The sequence below is a fragment of the Rhincodon typus genome, chromosome 33 (genome assembly GCF_021869965.1).
Source record: "Rhincodon typus isolate 14 chromosome 33, sRhiTyp1.1, whole genome shotgun sequence".
Lineage (NCBI taxonomy): Eukaryota > Metazoa > Chordata > Chondrichthyes > Orectolobiformes > Rhincodontidae > Rhincodon > Rhincodon typus.
In genome coordinates, this window is record NC_063364.1 from 15083714 (window position 1) to 15104564 (window position 20851).

The 20851-nt window shown below is 39.3% G+C and overlaps 1 protein-coding gene across 1 annotated transcript in view; it reads right to left on the reverse strand.

Annotated features, from left to right (window-relative positions):
- The window catches only part of nedd4a (NEDD4 E3 ubiquitin protein ligase a), a 113181-nt gene that overhangs the window by 71088 nt on the left and 21242 nt on the right, over positions 1-20851 (reverse strand). Inside the window, exon 3 of the mRNA XM_048615917.1 lies at positions 14281-14334. The gene's annotated coding sequence lies outside the window, so the exon portion shown is untranslated. The remainder of the gene's footprint in view (positions 1-14280; positions 14335-20851) is intronic.

A 20851-nucleotide genomic window follows, 5' to 3' on the forward strand; every position in this document is an offset into this window, starting at 1 on the left:
GAATGTTGTTGGAGCTGTAATCATAAGGCAAATGGGGAATATTCCATCACATTCCTGACTTGTGCCTTGTAGATGGTGGACAGGCTTTGAGGAATCAGGAGGTGAGCTACACGCTGTAAGATTCCTAACCTTTGACTTGCTCTTGCTGCCACAGTATTTATATGACTGGTCCAGTTCAGTTGGAATGGTAACTCTCAGGAAGTTGATATTCGGGGATCCAGTGATGACATTACCACTGAGTGTCAAGGAGTAGGTTTTCTCTGTTGGAGATGATTGTTGCCTAGCACTTATGTTACTTGCCATTTATTAGCCCAAACCTGGGATTATCCAGGTTTTGCTGTATTTGGATATGGGCTGCCTCAGTGATATTGTGTTATTCAGTGATCTTCCAGTCATTTTACACATTATTATTAATAGACACATGAGGATTATGTCCATTGGATACATAGCTGGGGAGAAAGATGCACCATCGCCAGCATCCTCAGCATGACCAATATCCCCAGAATTGAGGCACTGACCACCCTTGATCAGCTACGACAGGCTGGACACATCATCTGCATGACTGACATGAGACTCCCCAAGCGGGTGCTCTACTCCCAGTTCCAACACGGAGGGCGAGCCCTGGGTGGACACAGGAAGCACTTCGGTGATACCTTCAAGGCCTCACTGGCTAAGTGCAACATTCCCACAGACACCTGGGAATCACTGGCCCAAGACCATCCAAAGTGGAGGAGAAGCATCCAGGAAGGCAGTGAGCACCCTGAGATTTGCCAACGGGACAAAAGAAAGCCAAGCAAAAGCGTGAAAGGAGCATGCTACCATGCCAACGCCCCACCTACCTCTTCCCATGACTACCACCTGCCCAGGTGTAACAGAACCTGTGATAGCTGATCAGTCTGTACAACCACCTACAGACTCATCCGGAGAGTGGAAAAGAGTCAACCTCGTCTATGAGGGAGCACCAATGATGATGACGACGACGACATTGCACAGAAACAGACCTTTTGACCCGATCAGTCCACTTATGTTACTCTTGAGCCTCTTCCCATCTTTCCTTATCAAAACCTACCACTGAAACCGTCGATTCCAGTCCCATCACACGCCTGGCTAGATTCCCCTGAAGTCCATCTCTATTAGCAAGTCACATAATCTCCACTCTTTGACAAATATCCTTCTTTTGAAATCTCTATTGGATTTCTTCATGGCTATCATATCTAAAAATAATGTCTTTTATTATGCTCTTGCCCAGAAGAGGAACCATCCTGTTTCTAGCCATTCAATCAAAGCCTTTCTTATTTTTGAAGTCCTCTATTAGGTCACTCCTCTTCCTATTTTCCAAAGGTAGGGGACCCAGCCTGTCAACTCTTTTCTGATGCATATACCCATGTATTTCTGATGTCATCCATTTAATCTTTTCTGCATCTTCTCCACAGTCTCTGTATCGTCTTCATAATTAGAACTACATGCAAATGCTCTTAAGATTAACTTTGTGCCAGACCCATTTTTCATCTAGTCTCTAATTAAAAATAATTTATATTGAAATCATATATCATTTCACATTCAAGCCCAAAAGGGGTCAGAGAGTCAGAGATCTACAGAACAGAAAAAAAGCCCTTCAGCACACTGCACCTGCATTGGTTAAATAAAACCACCTAACTATTCTAATTTCATTTTTCAGCACTGGGTCCATAGCCTTGTAAGCCTTAGCATTACAAATGCACATCTAAATACATCTTCAATGTTATGAGGGTTTCTGCTTCCAACACCCTCACAGGTGGTGAGTTCCAGATTGCCACCACATTGTGGACGAAAATGTTTTTCCTCACAAGGTCCTAGTACACTGTAATACACACAGAAGTATCCTGAAACATCTCATTTAGAAAACTCATCTGATACAGTATGAAACTTGAGGAATAAAATACATTCCACTGATTCTCCTTTACAAGGAAGAGACAAGAGAATAAAATGCTCCTCTTTAACAGGTATTTTGAATGGAGACAGCAAACAGCACTTGTCTGCATTGAACACAGTCGTTTATTTAATCAGCTGCGAGTTCAGCTGTTACCAAACACGAGACTGCAACTCTACTGAAAGTTACAACGCAATTTTTGTTGGAGAAAATAAAATCACATTCTCAACTAACAAAAAGAAAAAGTCAATGGATGATTTTTTTTTTAAAAAAAAGCCAAAACATCAAAGAAATCAATCTTTGTTAAATGCTTGAAAGATTCCACATCTTCTGAAAAGCCGCAAGAAAAGAGACTCTGACCAGTTTTTAGATTCAAGCTGCAAAGACCCCTTTGCGTATTTGACATGTACCAGACTGCACTGACAGACCTCTCACTCCCCTGTCGTGGCAAACGTATTTCAACAATAAACAATTTTTTTTAGTTTTGGTGAGCTTAGGACCAAAAATAATTCCCTACTCAGTCATATTTCAAACTCCATAAAAACAATTTGTTTCTTTTACAGGTAAAAGTCAACTACTAAAATAGCAAATAAATCAGGAGAGAAAACATGAGAATTAAAATTAAGGACCACAGTTTCCCTTTATTCAAGATAGTAAAGTATTACTTTAATAGCTTTTTTAAAAAAGAAAAAAAAAATCCAAAAAAAAAGCACCTCAAAAACAGAATTCAAAAATAATCCTAGTTAACTTGGATTCAAATAAACTCCAATTACTATTGGAAGGGAAGAAAATATCCCTCAGTCTGTTTTCTGTTGGCTGGGCTAGTAATGCTTTCATTACAAATTTTTCCTCAAATTAGCTAATTGCCCATCTATTTCAGCTTTGTGTGATTTTCGAATAAATCAGTCAATATGAAATGGCATATTTACCGTGTAAATTTAACGTGCAATTAAGTATTGACTAGATAATCTTGCATATACATAAATCAGAAAGAGAAGGAAAAAATCTACATAATGAGCAGCTTTAAATTGCAATAGCATAACTTAGTGAAAACTCTCAAACAGCCATGTGATCAGAAAGCTTCGAAAGATTTTATAGTAGGTGACCACGTAATTATGTGGTAACTGGGATCAATGCGTTCTTGCTTTGTTTATTAAATATTGTTTGCAGACTATTAAATCCTTTTAAATGAATAAACTACTAGCTCAGTAACAGTTTAATGATGCTCATTTAAATTTTCATTAACAAATTACGTATACAAATGCATATAAATCACGTAATATATAGACTACAAATTGCACCCTGTGTAAAATGAAATGTATTACTGTTATTGGAATATGGAAGCACTTGTGTTGAAGCTTAAAGCTGCTACACACTGTGTACATTTGAAATGGATGGGCATTGTTAGTGATAATTACAACAGTTAGTCTTAGTCTTTAAGAGATATCATTTCAACCACTCTTTCCTTGGAGCACTTCTATCGGAGCAATTGTAATTATTTTTGCAGATGTCAGTATCTAATCAATACTTAATTGCACATTAAATTTACATGGTAAATATGCCATTTCATATTGACTGATTTATTGGAAAATCACACAAGACTGAAATAGATGGCCAATAACTCTGAAGGTGGGGATGAGCTGTCTTCTTGAACTGACTCAATGTAGGTGCCTCCACAGTGCTAATAGGAGTTCTGCCATTGGAGGTTTCGCTGCAGTACAGACTCCTGCCACTGCCAGTGATGGTGAGTGTAAATGTATAAGTGGATGGGGTCTCTACCAAGTGGACTGCTTAGTACTGGATGGTGCCTGTTGTATTCAATTGCTTGGTGTTAGATTGTGAGTGCATGTCAACTGCTCACTGAGTGCTTCAGTCTGTCAAATGATTGTTAAAAATCGAAATCCAAAGTAATATATGAGGCTGTGGTTATTTAGAAGTTTTTTATTGTAAAGACTCAATTCCACACATAAATTGATGAGCGTAATCTCAGAAGAACAAATTAAATCAGTGTTGAGTTGGAGTGTTGGTGGAGCTGCACCCATCCATGCAAGTGGGGAGTATTCCATCACACTGCTGACTTGTGCCTTGTAGATGGTGAACAGGCTTTGGGAATCAGGTGGTAAGCTACTTATCACAGAATTCCCAGCTTCTCACTACCTCTTGCTGCAACCATATTTTTATGACTGGTCCAGCAAAGGTTCTGATCAATGGTAACCTCCAGGATGTTGATGGTGGGAGATTCAACGGTGGAAATGCTATTGAATGTCAAGCAGTGATGGTTAGATCCTCCCTTGTTGTAAATGGTCTGTCTGGTACATGCGGTTCAATTATTCCTTGCTACTTATTAGACATGTTTTCAAGTTGTCTAGGTCTTGCTGCATATGGACACAGACTGCTTCACTGTCTAAGGAGTCACAAGTGGTGGTGAACATTGCAAAAGCATGAGCAACCATCCCTACTTCTGACCTTATGCTGGACGGTAGGTCACTGACGACGAGCTGAAGATGGCAGGATCTTGCAGAATAAATTGTTTACATCTACAAAACTCATTCATCCTGTATGTATAAAAGGCTTACTTCACCAATCAAATGATATAAGTCAATCAAACAAAAAAATACATTGGTAGATAAAGCTTCAGAAAGGAAATGTATTGCAATTATAAACCAGGGATTGGGTCAACTGGAGAAATTAACTTCCCTTATATGCAAATAAAATGCAAAATAGCACCTGTTCACTCACACGCACTGTCATGGTGTGGCTAAGAGTCATCAGTAACAAAAAAGTGCAGGCAGAAACCCATTGAACCCAAAACATTGCCAAAAGAAAGTCTCTCACAAACAGTGAAACAACTGAAACAAAAGTCATCATACAGTCAGAGTCATACAGCACAGAAACAAACCTTTCAATCCAACCTGTCCATGCTGACCATAATTCCAAACTAAACTAGTCCCACCTGCCTGCGGTTGGCCCATATCCCTCCAAACATTTCTTACTCATGTTATTTATCTAAATGTCTTTAAAATGTTGTAACTGTACCAACATTAAACAACTTCCTCTGGCAGTTCATTCCACACACAAATGACTCTGTGTAAAAAGACTGCCCCAGTTTTTTAAATCTTTCTCCTCTCACCTTAAAAATATGTCCCATAGTCTTGAAATTCCCTATTCGAGGGAAAAGGCACCTGCATTCACCTTATCTATACACCTCTATAAAGCCACCTCTCAACCCCCTACACTCTAGTGAAAAAGTCCAGCTTACCCAGCCTCTCCTTATAACTCAAACATCCCAACAAGTTGACTGTGTATTGGAGTGTGTTCTTAATGATTGAAATCAGGATTAAATAAAATCTTAAAAGGAACCCTGTAAATTGTTCTTTGCTCTTTCGCTTCATAGAGGAATACTCGTGTCAATGGATCAAGCTCTGTTATTTTAATCATATTCTTTGGAGCTCAGGGACAGAAATGACTTGGACTGACACCAGACAGAGCTAAGCAGTGCTTTACTATTGGGGTTAATGACGCAGGAGCATTAACGGAGCTATTGTCATTCCCCCAAGATAGATGCTGGTTAATGTCCAGACATTGGTCATGTTCAATGTTGAGAGAGGTTGCTGGGGGCCTGAATATCCCACATGTCTTCTTGCAGTGTTGGCATGGAACATAACTTGACAGGTGCATCTTTATGAAAATGCCTCCCAGAATATTCCACACCCACATCAGATTTTATGCCTGACCCCAGACTGGCCTCAGTCCTTACTAGACCCAGGTGTCTGCCAACAAACACCAGAAGCATTGTTGTAGCTAGGATTGCCTTTTACGTAAAGACACTATCACCCTGAAACCTTGGGTTGAATTTGAAGCAGACTTCACACTCTAAGATGTCATGACAGTGAAGAACCACACAAAGAGGCAATATAAATCATTAAGTATGTTCTGTGGCAACTTAATAGGTTTTAAAATCAAAAACCATCATTGGCCAATGCACGGCCAAAAGCAGTCTGGCTGATGCAGTTAATTTGCAGAAGGACACCATTCAAGATGACTTCAAATAAAGCACTAGTCTTCTCCCAAAAAAGGTGGAAATATTCAAAGAAATGCTCAGAAATAAAACCATAGCATGGTGGGAATAAGGGTAAAAAGGTACCATTTGATTACTTAGGACAGGAATTTTCACAAGATGATTTGAAAGTAGATGCTCCCTGCAAGGTGATCATAGCAGTAAATTATCTGCATGGATTGAATAAGGAAAATTGCTGGCAATCCTCAAACAGTTCAACTCTGCAATGATAACTGCTAACATTGCTGTGGATGAATCTTTTATTTTTCCTCCAGTTTAATATTATTATTATAGAAATGATAACTAAGATTCAGACAAGTACAGGATTCAAGCGCAACAGATTTATCACAAAGTAGGAGTCAAATCTTTCTGCACGGATTTTGAAAAGTTCCCTTTAACAAGCTGTTAATTATAGATAGTGGGATATCTGACACCTTGTTGCTGAAGTCCAGTGCCCAAGTGAAAGAGGAACATGCGGACCTTTCACGTCTGCAAGCACAACAGAACTCAACCATGGTCTGATCCAATTTCATGTCTGCTGTGTACAGATGGCTGCAGTGACCACCACTACTCTAATATCAGGTTGTTATATTTGAACTCAGACCTTCCATAACAGTATTCCAGGCCAGACTATCTGGAGTCTGATGAAATATTCTGGGCGCAATATATTTAAATCAGGTTTACACTCTGCTATGTTTAGGCAACCAAGCTTTGATTCAGTTTATAAAACAAATGGATAACTTAGCTGTCTGTGTATTTCAACAATCCAAATAATTCCTTACCAATTGCAGTCAACACATGCGCACTCATTGCATCAATGTGGAAATTAAAGTGGAGAATTAAAATAAATCAAAACAGATTCAACTAGCTCTAATACACAGTTACCACCTGGAAATACAGACTCGCTTTTACTCAAAACACGACCATGTGCAACTGACTTTTACTTCTCCTTCAATTCTAACAATTTTGAGTAACGTAAGTAACACACGTTTTAAATGAAATTGAGCTCCATGAGGTTAGGAGGAGACACTTGAGGCACACAAAGGGAAATCATTAGTTAATCTTACAGCTATTTTAAACAGCAGGAAACAAATTTGGATGTCCAAAGCTAACTTGCAAAGGATACCCCTTTCTAACTTAAAAGCCAAGAGAAATTTACAGTGTAACATTAAGCATTTTTTGCAGTTTCAAGTGCAATTATGGCCCAAATCAAAAAGATTGAAAGGTGATGTTCTTAGCTGAAGTATATTATTAATGTTACAATGTTATCTCATAAGCTAGATTTAGCCAATCTGCTTTCAACTATATTATCCTGCAAGTGGCAGAATCTGAACATTTTAAATTCACACGTCTTACTGGATAAATAACTTCTCACCCAAAAATGTAATTTATTAGCAGTAAAACATATGATATTTGATTTCAAATTTGATGGATTATATCAATATCAACATTTGACAGATTGTACAGATCAAGTGAGCAAAACTGTTTTGCACATAAGTGCTGGCCTAGAACACTAACTTTTGTAGAGACGTCTACCTAAACTGAATGACTTTCACTGCAGGAAACCAGTAAAAATGTCGAACAGATAAGTTAAAAAGACAAGAAAATTTCCTCTGCATTAACAACCGCCTGTAAATGGTGTTCTTTGGCCAGAAAACAAATTTTATATGGAGGATATCTATAGAATATACAACACGCTTCACATATTCTTTAGACTCAGTCCATAGCTACAGATCTGAGCAGTATCACTAAATAGATCAGTAAATCATTAAATTGTCTGTAATTAGAAACTCAAGTGTAAATCAACACTGGGACACAGCTGTCTGCAATCATCACTGTGGCAAATTTTGAAACAATTAAAAATGCTAGGAAATTTAATTTTAGGACTTCCTACATTTTCTAGCACAGCAATTACCCTGTTTAACAAAACTGTCACTAAATTCTACAGACACCACCCACAATTTGTACTAAAAGTGGGAGTAAAATAGCTAAACTGATGTTTATTTTAATTTAAAATCTTTGAGGCAGGGAGAGAATTAGCTTACCTTGCACTTTCGTCCCCAAACAGCTCCAGTCATTTCCTCCTCAGAACTAAAGGTCTTTTGCTCTGATCTAGGAGCTACGTGGATTTGTAAATGAGGGATCCCAACCCATGAACAACAATGTTTAGGTTTTGAGTGATAACTGGAAGCCACCTGATAGGGAACTTCAAGTGAATGGCTCCTTTGAAAGATTGGACGCTTGTTTTGTTCATTTATAATTTCCCTTTCTACTACCCCATTAATATTAAGTTGGTAGTCTGAATGTTTGAACGAAGGTAAACATACAGAGGTGCTCCTTATTAACTTAATAGGATGATGCACATGTCCAGTATTTAAAGAGCTCTGCTTAAACTCCCTCACAAATGATTCAGGGTGAATTTGTCCTTCCTTGGTCTCTGTTCCAAATACATGAGATCTTTGGTAGTTGAAATGTAGAATGTGATTTGAAGGTCTGTGCAGTTTCTTCACTTTTCCCCAATACTCTGCTTCTTCCTCACCATAATCTATTGCTCGACTTTTGCCGGGTTGCTGTCCATTACAATGAAGCGACTTAATGTCTCTAACTTCCGTAGAAGGACAAACTGGGTTAGACAAACGCAGCCCATTAACTGCTGTTGCAACAAAACATGTGCTTGCTTCTTTGGATTTAGACACAGCCTGATCTTCATCTTGCTTTGGTTCATGGGGGCAAGGAAGGAATCTATTTAATGTGGGATTGCTACTTGCACTTGTAAATGGATCTGGGCTTGTTGGTGTAGCTGGCGGAGTACTACACGGACTCTGAGGAAATATCACCAATGATGAACAACGCCTCAATGGCACCTTCGGTTTTCTCACCTTCACTGATGCTTTGGTGGACCCCACCGCACGTTCTAAAAGCTCTTGGTCAAAAGAAATACCAGCATTGCACAAACCACCCTCTCTGCCATTGCTGCTAGTACTAGATTCACACTGTCCTCTGGATTGTTTGGACTGCAGCGATATTTGCAAGGTGGAGCTCTTTTTGCGGTGATGATCACTGTTGCTGACCTTTGGTATAAACAATGAAGAACTGCGCTGTAGGATACGTTCATCCTGTGATACTGTCTGCACTGCCACAGGTTCAAGTGCAGTCACTTGGTGAACATTCTCTCTCACATTTACTGGTACAGTCTCAACTGTCATACAAATGTTACTCTCCAAGCCTTCTCCCGAAGTTTCAGACAGTGGGTCAGTGTTGCTCCTCCTGGTTGCAAAATGCAATCGCAAACGACGGGCCATTCTTCCCTTTTGAAATACAACAAATGTGGTCCTAGGTTGGAATGAATCTGAGCTAGTTAAAAACTCATTCTGCAGAGAACACTTAAAGCAATCATAGCAAGCACTGCCACTTGCGATACGGTCACCATCAGGAGCTGTAGATAAGCAGAAATAGCTGAAGTGACAAGCAGCATTCCAGTCATTACTGCACCATGGCTATTAAGCCTGGGAAGTTAGAAATGTCCAGCAGCAAAAATCATGATTGCAGGAATACCTCCCGCAAGTCTGAATAGCCATGAATGTCTCTTAACGGTGAGAAATGAAGGCAGACTCTCTTCCACAGCACTGAAAACTCAGCAACCCTTACAAGAAGCTCAGCTGCTGCACACTGTTTGAATTCTAGCCAACCTTGCTTCAATTAAATCTCCTTTACTTCCATGAGTGACTGAATCCAACCCAAAATCAACATCTTCTTGCATTTCGATTTCATATATTACATCTCGTCCCCAGCAAGCAAGCTAAATAAGTGGCACTGCCTTAGGCACTGGAGCTTCAAACGTTTCTCCTACACTGAACCAACACCGTATTTTCACCCCATAGTATTGCATTACAGGAAATTTTAAAGAGCGACATCCAGCATAATTCAGAATCAAAAGGTTTTCCGAGTATTACCCACAATGTTAAACCTCAGGGATATGGGAAATAGACAGGAAGCTACTGCTAATAACTGCAAGAGCACTCTGTAGTTTTGCATTTACAATGGAATACAATTTGCCTTCATCAGTTCCTCAATGTGATAAAGATTGGCTTTTTTTGCAGATAGTAGCTCTGAACTCACGTTTTCAGTTTGGCTTTAGCTGAACACATTGAAATCCAACCATCTAAAAGAGGCAACGATTTAAAAGAAGCAAATCCTTGTTTAAAAAGAAACAAAAACAAAACTATTATTAGACTCCCACTGGACTGAAATCCTGCTGGTACTGGGCTGCTAGTGCTTGTTAAGACTGTTCAGTGTAGCTAACTAGGAAAAACCTCGCTCTTCATACACAGAAATGCCACATTCTGACATTTGAAAGTCATGACTGTGCCAAAGGAGTTACATTCTTTTCTTCCTGTGGCTTTCCGATCAGCTGCACAGATTCAAAAGCACTGAATATAATTAATTTTTAAGAGAAAGCATTTTTCAAATACTTTCTCCTTCGTCTTGTAATCATGTAAAAAAGGTACAATCTTAACACATCAGAACTTGTTCCTCGATGTGCGAGTTTTGCACCAACATCTAAGACTATGACACTGCATACACTTTACAAGAGATAGAAAATTTCCTTTGAGTGAAGTCACAAAAGATTTTAAGTTCCAAGCCTTGCAAGACAAAGCTGTTTGACATTTTAATGTGTGGAACCATGACACAACATAACTAGCCACTTCACACATTCCAGGTAAAACCTTAACATAATACTTTATTAACTCACCACTCAACAGTTTGCAAGTTGCTATGCAGGAATAGTAGCTCATTCAGCAGGACTGATGAAATAAAATGTGCAACATTTTTCCACAAGTCAAACAGCAAGTGTTTAGTAACTGTATAATGGCCATCTTAATGCCCTTAGGGGATAAAAGTGGCTGCACAATGGAAAAATGTGCTGCTTATAATCAAGCGCTGTAACAACTGCACCATTTTCTGTTGGCATTTTAACAGATGCCTTTTACGAAAATTTTCTACCACTGCACAGAAGTGAGAAAGTTATTCTGAACTGCAAATAAAAGTAAAAGTGGCCCTTTGAGCATTTCAATTTGCAGTTAGTCAAAAAACAAACAAAATAGCTAACTTAACTAAACAGTTTGCACTAGAGGCATAGGTAGTTTCTTTGTACAGAATAAATGCTTGGTCAAACTCCTTTTTTTTTAATAGCAAGAACATTTCTATAAAAAATGCATCTGGATAGAACAATGCTCTCTTTGTAGAAAAAAATCTGTATCATGTTTTTCAAGTCCAAGACTTTTTTTCCCTAAATAAAGTTCCAGACAGCCAAATGCATAGGAATTTTTGCTACAGACCAGCTCAGCTTTTTCAACATTGCACTGAACTGGAATATTCACAGCCATTCCAGTTTCTCTGTATTACTCTTCATTCTGGACTCTGTATTACTAACAACAACCTATGCCTCTCTACGTGCTATAATGTCTGCTTTGAAAAAAAGTACCAAGCTTCTCATATGGGAAAAAAAAACTTAACAAACCCTATTAAATACCATCATTTTGAAAGCACACACCTGAACAACTGTAATTCAATATCAATAGAAATTCTAGAAATGGACAAATGTCAACGGTAAAAGAATTGTGTGCACAGAACATGCTTATGGACTGGAGTTTCTGTGAATTGACTCAACTCAAAAACAATTTTATAAGACTTGTCCTTGCAACAATATATGTACGGGGACGTAGCTAGACAGACCACAGAATCAGTCTCCAAGAGAAAATGCTTGTTGTTTAATTAAACACAGGACAAGGTGGGCTGAAGGGAAAAAGAAGCAAATGGCAAGCAGTTATTCCAGAGCTCTGGGTGAGCTGGGAGAGGGACTAGCAACGTTAATGAAATACCCTGAAAAAGTGTGGCTGTTTGAGGAGTGCTGATGTGAGCACAGGTATTGGGATCTGCAGTTTATGGCACTCCAAAAATGTGACAGGGTGGTGGAAACAAATTCAATAGCGGTTCGCAAAAAGAAATTGCATAAATTTTTGAAGGGAAGCGATTACAGGGATTTAAGGGGAAAAGCTGGGAAGTGGAATGAACTGGATTGCTCCTCAAAAGGACTGGCACAGAAGTGATAGGTCAAATGGCCTCCTTCTTTATTGCATTAGTCTATAACTGCACAGAAGGAAAGTTAAAACTTACAAAAACATTATTGCAGCACATTGGAAAATCAGCTCTGTTGTCAAGCTGAGCAATGCATGGCAATGTCAATTTGTGGACTGCTTGCAGTGTTTCCCATTGTGAGGAAACCAAGTGGATGCAGGACACATCCTCACAGAAAATCAAGGAAGACTCGAGGGTAAGTCTCCGGTCAAATTCTGCATCCTATTTAGCAACCTGTCACAGGCCTGGTGTAGGACTACAGCATCCTTGTTATCACAGGAAATGAACAGCCAATGGACACACCCAGAAAAGAGATCAACATATTTAATGAATTTTCATTGTTTACTAAAAAAAAATGCACGATACTAAGCCATACACTGCAATGGCATGCATTTTCTTTACACCAAGTGCCATAACTCAAGCTTGGAGTAAATTCACAGAGGCATGATAGTAATGCCACTCAGGACGTAATCCATGCCCAGGCTTATGGGTCCAAATCCCACCTTGGCAGAAGAAGAACTCTGAATTCAACAACATATTGAATTAAAAATTAATCTAATGGAAACCATGTAACCATTCTTGGTTGTTGTAAAAAGCCATCTGGTTCACCAATGCCCTTTAGGAAAGGAAATCAGCTGTTTTCACCCAGTCTGGCCTACATGTGATTCCAGACCCACAACAATGAGGTTCATTCTTCAATGCCCTCAAAACAGATAAACGCCAGAGGTGAAGTCACATGACTATCCTAGATGTCAAGGTAGCATTTGGCCGAGTGTGGCATCAAAGAACCCTCAAATCTGAAGTCATTGTGAATCGGGAAAATACACTTCACTCTTGGAGTCATACCTAGCACAAAAGGAAAATGGCTGTGGTTGTTGGAGGTCAATCACCTCGGCTCAAGTATATCACTGCAGGAGTTCTGCAAGGTAGTGTCTTAGGCCTAAACATCGTCAGCTTCCTCATCAATGACTCTCCATCATAAGATTAGAAGTAGGGATTTGTGATTCTTCAGATACTGAAATATTCTGAATAAAAATTGAAAGGACTGCAGATGCTTTAAATCACCTTAGTTCTGAGGAAGGGTCATTTGGCTTGAAACATTAACTCTGATTTCTCTCCATGGATGCTGCCAGACTTGCTGAGCTTTTCCAGCAATCTCTATTTTTGTTACTGAAACATTCTGTGTCCATATGCAGCAACATCCAGGCTTTGACTGATACATGGCAACTAATATTTATGCCACAGAAGCGTCCGTCAATAATCATCTCTATCAAGAGAAAATCTAATCATTGCCCCTTGACATTCAATGGTTTTACCATTACTGAATACCCCACAATCAACCTCCTGTTGATTACCAATAACCAGGAACTGAACTGGAATAGTCATATAATTAGGGTGGCTACTAAAGCCGGTCAGGAGCCATGTAAATACTGTGACTATAAGAGAAAGTTAGAGGCTAGTTAATAGTGAGTAACAGACAGCCTCTAACCCCAGCACCTGTCCACAATTCACAAGCACATGTGTGATGAAATACTCTCCACTTGCTTGGATCGGTGCAGCTCCAACACTACTAAAGAAACCGTGCACCACCTTCAACCTTCACTCCCTCTACCACTGACACAATGGCAGCATTTCTGCACATTGCAGCAACTTAGAGGCTTCTTCAACAGCACCTTGTAAACCCACAATCTCTACCACCAAAGAGGATAAGGACATCAAAAATACGGGAATATCAGCACCTGCAAGGTCCCCGTCAAAGAAAATGCCATTCTGACTTGCCTTTACTTCACTATCGTTGGGTCAAAATTCTAGAACTCTCTTCCCAACATCATTGTGGATGTACCTACACCCCAAGGTCTCTTGTAGTTCAGGAAAGTAGCTCACCACCAGCTTCACCAGGACAACGAGAAATAGGCAATCAACAACGGCATAGCCAGTGATGCCTGCCCACTTCCCACGAACGAAACAAAACACCTTGATATTTAGACATTTAAATTAATCTTATATGTTCAGTCAGTAATACAGTATGGCTACAGAACTTGGGACACAATTACTAGCTTAATCAGAACATACTAAACAAAGGTGAAACAGCGACATCCCTCCTTTGCATTCAGAAGCTGCAAATGAAAATAAGAGTTAGGTTTATCCTCTTTAGTGGCAATTTCATCATACTCACCAAACGGTTTTCATCAAACACTTCAAAAAGAATTCGATGCTGCCTTGGTTGAACCTAGGAAAAGACATAAAATATAAAAATATGCTCATTAGAAAGGACACAGGAGTTTTTCATTCTATGCTACCCAAGTTGAAATTTAACAGAATTTAAATGCACACTCTAACCTTCCCATGCAGGTAATCAATTGTGAAACTTTTCAAGATAGCATTACCTGTTGGTCAGAAAGTAGGTCAACTGAGTTAGAAAATGCCTTGCAATATTTTAACTCTTAATCTGAAGCGGATAAGAATCAATGTCCCAAACCAAAACAGACAAAATACATTGGGACTCATATCATACTTGTCTATTAGGCAGCAGATTACAAAAAAAATTACTCCATAAATACCAAAACATCTAAAGAACTGTTATGATACAAGAAAATAAAAATCCTGATTGGCTATTCTAGCATATCAAAAATACACTGCCTGTTCTAATTCAACTTTTAACCCAATTTTCAAATTTGTAGTCTTATCCTCAGTATTGAAACTTACCTGGACTCAGTTTCCTACTCATTGCTTTGCTGAATCTGTCCAACGTCTTACGTGGCCAGCATAAAAACATGCTGACCAAGATTTGAATCGCAAAACAGATGCAATGAAATTGTTAAGAACTATATTAGCTCATACATCCTCCATTACCTCATGACAACTTCCAAATGTTTCTAATTATTGCACTGCTTTTCATCTATCATCAAATCCCCAAATTCACTCTAAATGTTGGTCACCTTAGATTTAGAAATTTCTTGATATTAAATCTCAAAAGATCTTTGACTTGTCTTTTTGAATTGCTATGTTTCAATTTTAAGTAGTCTTAGAACATAGAACAGTACAGCACAGGAATGAGCGCTTTCACCCACGACGTTGTACTGAACATGACGCCAAATGAAACTAAACCCTTCTGCCTCCCCTTGGTCTATATTCCTCCAGTCCTTGCATATTCACGCCCTACTCTAAAAGTCCTTTAAATGTCCTTATCGTATCTGCCTCCACCACCACCCCTGGCAGTGTGTTCCAGACTCCTACCACTCTGTGTAAAAAAAAAACTTGCCCCTCACATCTTCTTTGAACTTTCCCCCTCTAACCTTAAATGCAGGCCCCCTAGTATTAGACATTCCAAAAAGAAAAAGATTCTGACTGTCAACCCTATCTATGCATCTCATAATTTTATAAGCTTCTATCAATTCTCAGCCTCTGCCGCTCAAGAAAAAACAACCCGAGTTTTTCTAGCCTCTCCTTATAGTTCATACCCTCTAGTCCAGGCATCATCCTGGTAGGCCCATTCTGCATCCTCTCCAAAGCCTCCACATCCTTCCTGTCATGTGGCAATCAGAATTGAATGCAATACTTTTAAGTGTGGCCTAAACAACAAGTCTTATAAAGCTGCAACATGACATCCTGACTCTTGTACTCAATTCCCTGTTCAATAAAGGCAAGCATGCCATTTACTTTCTTTACGACCTTATCTACTTGTGTGGCCAGTTTCAGGATGCTATGGACTTGGAACACAAGATCCTTCTGCACATCAACAGTGTTCAGAGTCCTGCCATTAACTGTATACTTTTTCATAACATTTGATCTCCCAAAGTGCAGCATCTCACACTTACCCGGATTAAACTCCATCGGCCATTTCTCCACCCATATCTGCAACTGATCTATACCCCGCTAAATCCTTTGACAACCTTCTACATTATCCACAACTCCACAGATCTTTGTATTGTCAGGAAACTTACTAACCCACCCATCTACATTTTCATCCAAGTCATTTATATACATCACAAACAGCAGAGATCCCAGTACGAATCCTTGCGAAACACCACCAGTCATGGACCTCAAGCCTGAAAAACACCCTTCCAACACTACCCTCTGCCTTCTATGGGCAAGCCAATTCTGAATCCATGTGGCCAAGTCACTGTGGATCCCATGCATCTTAATCTTCTGGATGAACCTACCATAAGGGACCTTGCTGAAAGCCTTACTAAAATCCATGTAAACAATATCCACTGCTCTATCCTCATCGATCACCTTCGTCACCTCCTCGAAAAATTCAATCAAGTCAGTAAGACATGACCTGCCCTGTCGTGACATGTCCTCTGGGTTGCTTTTCCTCTACTTTGAATAACTCAAAGGTATGCCTGCAAAGTGACCATGACTGGGATCTGAATACTTCAGTGTATTTGACATTTCAGAAATGAAGGAAGAAAAAGGAGGTGAACAGATAAACAATAGTAAAGGAAAGATGTCACTGTTTGCAATAGTTAATAGACTTTCTGTCAATAGGTACACTGTAAGGCAAAGTGTAAATCCATAAATATTGAGGGTTTGCAATAAAATTGAAAGATTCTATTCTTCAGCGATTGGATGAATCAAATTAGCTTGAAGCATAAGTCCACAGAGAGTAATCCATACAGTTACCTACAATTAACTTTCTGAAACCATCAAAAGTTAAGGAAGAAAGTTATTTTAGACCCAGTAATGTCTAATGAGTTAGAGGTGTGATGGTGCATTCTTGTCTCTGATCCAGAGCTGTAAATTTGAGATCCAGTGCAGGATTAAATGGCCATAAGGTTGACCAAACAGGTTGATTGCCATTAAACCTATAGCAGAGAAAAACAGCAACAAAGTCTTCAGGTCGGCCATGCTCCTCAAGCCAACCCTCTAGAGACAGGTCACCAAACTGTTCCAGAAAAAGAAAAGCTGTAGAAACAGACATAAGCACATACTATGTCCCATAGGAAAGGATCTTTTAAACAAGAGTGGTCAGAACAACACAGAATTTCACATTCAGTATGAGGGTGAAAAAACGTTTTTTTCTTAAACTAGTGCCTTAAACTTAAATATAGGCAATTACAAGGGTATGAACATAGATTAAAAAACAAAGTCGTACAGAAGCAACAGCAGATGCTTAAGGAGCTATTCCGTTGAGAAAGAAAGACATTATGAGTAGGATGCACTATCCTTGGCTAAACTACTTAAGGTTGGCATCAAATTGAAAATAGAATGTATAATGGTGCAAATAGCCAAGAAAACTGCAAAATGATATGTTACCAACAAAGGGAGACTCCGAGAATAACAAAGAAGGAGAAATCAAATTATGAAAATCGGTACAGAGATATCGGTTTCAATTTTCAAAAATTGCCCAGATTCAGGAAAGGTCCAAGGGGATTGGAAAGCCACAGATATAACACCATTATTCAAGAAAGGAAGGAGAAAGAAAGCAGAAAGCTATTCTCCAGTTTGCCCAATGTCTATAATAGATTCTAGCATTCTCTAAATGATAAAGTATTTCACAAATTTATGTTCATTCTTTTTAGGATGTAACAAGCTGGGTGGATAAAGGGGAACTAGCAGACTTAATCTATCTGGATTTCCAAAGGACATTCAATGAAGTATCACATAAAGGGTACTGCACGAGATTCATTATGTTGGGGTTTATATATTGGCGTGGTTAGAGGATTGCTTATTTAACAGGAAAAAGTCATGTGATCAATGGATTATTATTGAATTGTTCTGAGGCCTCCATTATTTACAGTATAAATGAATGACTTGGATGAAGGGACAGACCACACAAGCTGAGGAGGATACAAAGAATCTGCAAAGGGATATAGGTAGGTTAAGTGAATGGGCAAACAAAAATACGTGGAAAACCTGATGTGTTTATATAAAAAGATAGACTTTATTTTAAGAGATAGCAAGAACTGCAGATGCTGGAGTCACAGACAACACATTACAGACCTGGAGGAACACAGCAGGCCAGGTAGCATCAGAGGAGCAGGAAAGTTGATGTTTCCCAACCGAAAACGTCAACTTGCCTGCTCCTCTGATGCTGCCTGGCCTGCTGTGTTACTCCAGCTCAACGCCGATTTTGTTTTAATATTTGTTCACATGGTAGATGCACCACTGGCTACGCCAACGCTTACTGCCATCACTCACTGTCCTTGAGAAAGTGGTGGTGAACCAGCTTCCTGAGCCGTTGTAGTCCATGGGAGTAGGTACACCCACAGTGCTATTAGAATGGAGTTCAAGGATGGTGACCCAATGAAGGAACAGTGATATATTTCCAAGTCAGGACGGTGAGTGGCCTGGAGGGGAACTTGCAGGTGATTGCTGTCCCATGCATCTGCTGCCCTAATTTTTCCTCAGTCGTAGTGGTTACATGTTTGAAAGATTTAATGTTTTAAATTTAACTGGACAGACACAGCAAAGTGCTGCAGTAGAGAGAAAGATAAGATGATCACAAAAGATATCGTGCAGTGCAGCAAGTATTAGGAAGCCAAATGGAATGTTGGTCTTTATTGCAACGGTGAAGAAAATATTAAAAAATATGGAAGTCTCGTCACATCCGTACAGGGAACTGGCAAGGCCACACCTGGGTTACTGTGTAGAGTCATGATCTTTGCACTTAAGGAGATCAGGTCAGAAAGTGTTCATTAGTTTGACTTCTGGGATAAAGTGGTTGTCTTAGGAGGATAGGTTGAGCAGGTCAGGCCTACATTCATTGCTACTTGGAGATGATCATGTTGAAACAAAAAAATTTGAGATGGTTTGATAGAGAGGGCGTTCCCTCTTAATAGGGAAAATAGAACTACGGGAGCACGTTATAAAAATAAGGGGCTTGTCATTTAAGACAGAGATGAGGAAGAATCTATCTTTGGAATTCTCTATCCCAGAGAGCGGTGGAGGACATCAATGAACATATTTAACACTGAGTTACACAGATCTTTCATCAACAAGTAAGTTGGGAATTATGAGGGACAGGCAAGAAAGTGGTGTTGAGGCCACCGTCAGATCAACCAGGATATTATCGAATGTCACAGCCAGCTCAATGGGTCAGAAGTGTTGGTCCTATACAATGTGAAAATGCACAATACATAGTAGATAATAAGGAAGTGGCAAATGAAATAAACAAATATTTTGCTTTTTTTAATATTAATCCTTCATGGGATGTGGGCATCTCTGGCTAGGCAGCATTTATTGCCCATCGGGCAGTTAAGAGTCAACCACATTGCTGTGGATCTGGAGTCACATGCAGGCCAGTCCAGGTAAGGATGGCAGTTTCCTTCCCTAAAAGGAACATTTTCTGGGTCTCTGGATTGACAGTCTAGCGATAATACCACAAGGCTACGGCCTCCTCTTCTATCATCACGACAGAGGGGAGAAAAGAAATTTTCAGTAATAGTGTAAAGCAAGAAATGGAAGGAAGAGAGGAGCAAAGCTACAAGATAGATGGAAGTGATACTAAGCAAACTAATGGACCTTCAGGCTGATAAGTCTCCAGCTCCAGATGGACATCATGTTATAGTCTTCAAGGAGATAATGGATGTGTTGATATTAATTTTCTAAGTTACCCTAAATTCAGGAAAAAAGTTCTATCAGACTAGAAAGTACCCAAAATAACTAATTTATTCAGGAAGGGAGGGAGGTGGAAAATAGGAAACCAGAGACCAATCAGCTTTACATTTATTGAACAAAGATGTTAGAAATGATTATAGAGATTACAGCCACATACTTAGAAATTATTAAGAAATCAACAAGAGTTAGCAAGGTTTTGTCTTAGGAAAATCATATTTAGCCAACTTATTCATATTCTTTAAAGGAGTAACATGCATTGTGGATAATAGGAAAGCCTGTTAAAATATACAATACTTGGATATCCAGAAGGCATTTCATCAGGTGCCACATCAAAGGTTATTGTAGAAATAAAAGCTCACGGTACAGGTGGTAACATTAGCATGGTTAGAAGATTGGCTGGATAGGAAAAAAAAAAGTATACATAAATCGGCACTCTGATTCACAGAACGTGATAAGTACAGTGCTACAGGAGTCTGTGCAGGAGCTTCAATTTACAGTTTACGTCATGCCTTAGATGAGAGGAGTCAATGCATCGTAACCAAATTCGCAGACGACACCAAGATAAGTAAGAAAATATGTTGTGAAGGAATAGAAGGAATTGCAGATAAATATAGATAGGTCAAGTAAGTGGGCAAAATGCAGCAGGAGGAGTATAATCTTGGAAAACATGACGTTCTCACTTATTGCAAGAAGAATGAAAAGGACTATTACTTAAACAGAGAATGACTCCAGAACTCCAAGTATAAAGGGATTTAGGTATTTTTGTGCATGAACTACAAAAGATTAGTACACAGGTACAGCACATAAATCAAGGCAGCTAGTGGGATGCTATCTTTTATTATGAAAGGAATTGGATATAAAAATAAGAATGTTATGGTTCAATTGTACAGGCACAGGTAAGATCACATCTCAAATACTGTGCACAGTTTTGATTTCCTTGTTTAAGTAAGCTTTTTAACACATTGGAAGCAGCTCAGAGTGGTTTTGCTAGGTTGATAGCTGGAACGAATGGATTGTTTTACGAGGCTGGGTTTGTTTCCTCTGGAGTTTTGAAGACTGAGGGGTGACTTGAATATGTAAGATCCTCCACGGTTTTGACAAGATGGACACAAAAAGGATGTTTCGTCTTGTGGGCGAGTCCAGAATGAAGCAGCACTGCTTTAAAATTAGAGGTCGTACCCTGA